This window comes from Hydra viridissima, unplaced genomic scaffold, assembly GCF_058129835.1.
Source record: "Hydra viridissima isolate aposymbiotic clone 2 unplaced genomic scaffold, HvirCarnegie_v1 scaffold_16, whole genome shotgun sequence".
Classification (NCBI taxonomy): domain Eukaryota; kingdom Metazoa; phylum Cnidaria; class Hydrozoa; order Anthoathecata; family Hydridae; genus Hydra; species Hydra viridissima.
This window is the reverse complement of record NW_028324315.1, coordinates 4,636,123-4,640,604: the sequence shown is the minus strand read 5'-3', so window position 1 is coordinate 4,640,604 and position 4,482 is coordinate 4,636,123. Positions and strand designations below refer to the sequence as shown.

Sequence of the window (4,482 nt, the reverse complement as noted above, 5' to 3'; positions counted from 1 at the left end):
ATACATTTTAGGAGATGACTTCTCATTTCACTTTGTTCAAACATTATATTTGTTGATGGTACACCTTTTGTTTCAAGAATCTGACGAGCCCATGCAACAGCATAAATTCCACAATCCACATCATTTGTTTGCTGTTGAACTGGCAAAACTTTTAAAACAAGATTTTTTTGTTGACAATGTAAAATGGAGCATATTTGCCTTTTTGTCTGCATGCTGACTGAACCGTGGAAAAGGCTGTCAAATATATATATCTCCCCTGGTTTGCAATCATATGTGGTCACACATATCCAGTGAAGATTTTCATCATGAAGAATTTGGACAAATGGTGTGCTGGTGTAGATATGGAAAGATAAGACTTGTCCTTTAATAGGATCTTGCAGACCAACATCAATATTTAATAGAAGCGACATTAGTCGCTGACAAAAATGAATCACCTTATCATTTAGCATCTGCCCATTAGAAATGTCATACTGTTCTCTACTACCAATCAATAAAGATTTAAGACTTTGAATGCGTCTAAAAATCTTTTCAAGTTGTTTTTCATCTTCAATTATGTTAGCGTCATACGAGTGATTGCTATCATCGGTTGAAAGATGGTTTTTTTCAATTGCGTCATTAGAAACAGTAAATGTGTCACAATTGTCAAAATCAATCAAATTATTTGTGACCTCAGAAACCGTCAGGGTATCTTTATGATTTTTTTCAGGCATTACACTGATATCTGTGGCTGCCTTACATATGTCATATTTATTACCAAATCTTTTAGTCAATTTTCTTTTGCATCGCTTAGGAATATGGCAAAGTTTTGGTGAATTTGTTAGCGACTTACTCCAAGTATCAGGTTGAAGCTCTGGGTGCAGCAGAATTCCTTTTTCTGCTGGAAGACTGTCAGCTAAATTTTTTTTAAGTTAACGTAACCCTTCAAACAAATTATCAATGGCTTGTTGTGATTGACATAAATAACTCATTTGCCTAATTTCACTTAAAATCTCACGACAAGTTGCAGATGTATGGTCCTCAGCTATCAGACCATGACTATTATTTACTTGTGTGCAATGAATACTTTTTAATTCCATTACATCCTCTTTAGTAAGCGGAGATAAAGGCGATTTAGCTAGTGATGCTGTATGTTGGAAATGTGCTGTATGTTCGAAATCAATATTTTGTAAGAAAATTTCATTGGATTGTGCTGAACTTATTTCCTGTGAAAATAAATCCAGCTTGAAATAAGGAGAGTTTGCATATGAGGTGCCAAATGCAGACCATGTGAGATTTTCTTTAATAAAAATGGCAAAGAAATGCTTACAAGGATAGAAGCTACGAAACCAATTAGGACATGAACAAGTCGGCAAGTGTTCTGAATCCCCAAGGTAACATTGGTATATTTCTCTGTTCGAATTAAAAGAAGCAACATTTTACAGCTTGTCTGTCACGGCACTAATGCCACGCAAATCCACACCTTGTAATTTATCTATCAACTTCATACAATGCTTAACTAAAGATGGTGGCCGATTAATCAAATAGGCTGGAATTTTGTCATGGTATTTCCTATATGAGGAATGTGCTTTTCTATTTTCATCACAATAACTAAAAAAAAGGAAGAGAAATTCTTTCAATAATTCAAAACTTTCAAAAATTTTCAACAAAAAATTTCAACAAAAATTTTCAAAATTTTTCAACAAAAAATTTCAATCTTTTAAAAATTCATCACAATAACTAAAAAAAAGGAAGACAAATTCTTTTAACAGTGGAATTTAGGAAACCTTCAGATTTTTTTTTTTAAATTTACTTGTTTTTAAAGTTTCATTTACCTGGTAACTAGACAAAAATACAAAACCTAAGTTGGATTCTACTTGCCATAATGGTTTTAAATTTTGTAGTATGTATGACAATATTACTGCTTAAGTGTAACTAGACTTAAAAAATTATGAATAGAAAAATTATGTAGTTGAAGCGATGAACATCTAAATAAATTTATCTCAGTTACTAAATTTAAGTTCACTAATGAACTAATCTTATATTGCTAGAAAGTTATGACTATGTCTTATTCATAAGTTTCAAAAATTTAAAGATTTTTTTGTTTGTTCAATTTACAAATCTGGAATGAAATGAGTTTTAAATACTTTTAAAGATAAAGAAAATCATAAAATAATTGATAACTATCAAAAGAACTAGTGAAGTTAGAATAAAAAGAGTGTTCTTAATTATCTATAAAGGACATTTATGAAACCAAAAAAAGAAGCAGTTTTAGTAAATGTATCAACTAACTTATCAAATTTGTGCAGAAGAAATTCTTCTATGCAAATGCTGAGCATGGATGTTAGTGAAGAATTCTTTCGTTTTTCCAAAAAACTGTATTTGAAAGATTGGTTCTGCCTTTCAGTTCCATTATTGGTGTTGACATTCAGCAAAATTCGATCTAGCCTATAAGCAAATACCCATCTCTAAAAGTGAACTAAAGTTTATAAACACTTCAGTAATATAAGTACTAAATGAAGGCAAAGCTATACTCAAAAATTAAGATAAAACTTTTTTCAATAAAAACATATCAACTTTTATGAGAGTATAAAATTTTTTGTTTTAATTATATAGAAACAACCTTTTGAATACATAACCAAGTGCTTTTCAAATATTCTACAAGTTTTGGGTTATTTCGCCATTCTAGTGATTCCTCTAAGTTCTGAATAGCTTTTTTGCAATCATCTATTGTTTTAGCATGTGCAATTTCACGAAGCTTAACTTTAACGTCATATTTTATATTGCTACAGCCATTAGTAGTTTTAGACAGCCATCGTTCCCAAGCTTGTTCTCGATGAAAATCACAAATGGACACTTTACATCCTAAGTCAAATTACTATATTAAACTATATTTGCAATTATGAATTACAAAAAATCGTCAGCTGAGAACCAAGAGGTCGTATCTCCAATTTTTGTGTTTCTGAGAAAATCGAGTTTTAAATTTTAATTTGTGAAGACTTCCTGTTAAAATTTCCAACTAACTGTTTAAATAGTTCCTAAATGCTTATCATTTTTTGACTAGATTTTTTGGTGGACACACACCCCATCCCATTACAAAATGTGGAAATACAGCCTCTTGGTTCTCAGCTGACGCAATGACAATAAATCATATAAAAATACATATAAAAAGAAGAGTATATTGTAATAGAGAAACTCCCACTATATTTATTTTATGGAGAAAAGGTTCTCTAAGAATCTAAGCGTATGTATGCATATTGTTGAGACTCGACTTACTTTAAAATACATAATTAATGTATATATATATGTATATATATACATATACATATATATATATATATACATATATATAATATATATATATATATATATATATATATATATATATATATATATATATATATATATGTATATATATATATATACATATATATAAATATATATATATATGTATATATATATATATATATGTATATATATATATACATATATATACATATATATACATATATATAAAATATAATGTAGCAATACATATTTTTATTTAAATAGTTTGCTAATTTTGTTTTCTCTGATCTTTATTGCTAGTAACATTTTAAGTTCTTTAGACAGCATTTTATTTTGTTGTGTATTTGTGTATTATATGGCATATTTATCGACTATTTATACTTTTCTTTAGTCAAACACTATGAAAAATTTGTTTAACCAAAATTACTATCGAAAACCTTCATAAATAAGTATGGAATTTTAAATTCATGCATGCATTGTTAACAAAGCACAACAAGGAACTGAATAATCGATTAAATGCAGATTTTAAGTAATTAGTTTATTATGAAGTTACCAAAATCCTTTTAAGTTTTATCTATAAAATATCTACATAAAAACACAAACAAAAAATGTTCAATGACTTTGAAGCGCTAACGTTCAAATAACCCTAACCGCCAAAAATCACGAAGAAAATATCTAAAATTGAGATCAAAAATCTATCTGAAGTTTTTTTTCGAAAAAACGCATTTTTTATCTGAAAAGGCGATTCCCTTGTTCGTTTATAGCATTGGATTTAATAGCGAAGTTTTTATCTTAAAAACGGTGTTTTTTGAATGTTTATAGGAATTGACTTTTTTTTTCTTCGCTTTTTACGGTAAAAAACTTCGTGTTTTACGGAAAAAACTTCGTTTTTTATGTTTATAGCATTGGCCCCTGATAATGAAAGCAAGATCGATGAAAACAAGCTGAGTCCGAAAGTTCTCTATAACAGAAATCAATTTTGAAGCAAAAGGCTACGTAGATCTATATGATTGGAAAAAATGTAAACTAAATGAACCTCCGATTACCAATCTAATTTCAGATGAAAATCTAATTGAAATGTTAACAAATGTTTATCTTCCAGATGTGGAGCATTTTCCAATACCATACTCAAGAAGTATAGAGATGCATCAAACTTGTAACCGAAGCTTCAGATTAAGTTTGCGGTTTGGCTAAAAGAAACGGCTTCATTCGAGCAAG

At 29.0% G+C, this 4,482-nt stretch overlaps 1 pseudogene across 1 annotated transcript; it reads right to left on the bottom strand.

The window, feature by feature from the left end:
* Positions 1 to 267: 267 nt before the first annotated feature.
* On the bottom strand, positions 268 to 2,851 carry LOC149877640 (uncharacterized; annotated as a pseudogene). The gene is made up of 3 exons (XR_016447815.1): positions 2,600 to 2,851; positions 2,269 to 2,444; positions 268 to 1,587 (listed from the first exon to the last, which is right to left on the bottom strand). The product of XR_016447815.1 is annotated as an uncharacterized LOC149877640 (transcript).
* Positions 2,852 to 4,482: the final 1,631 nt, after the last annotated feature.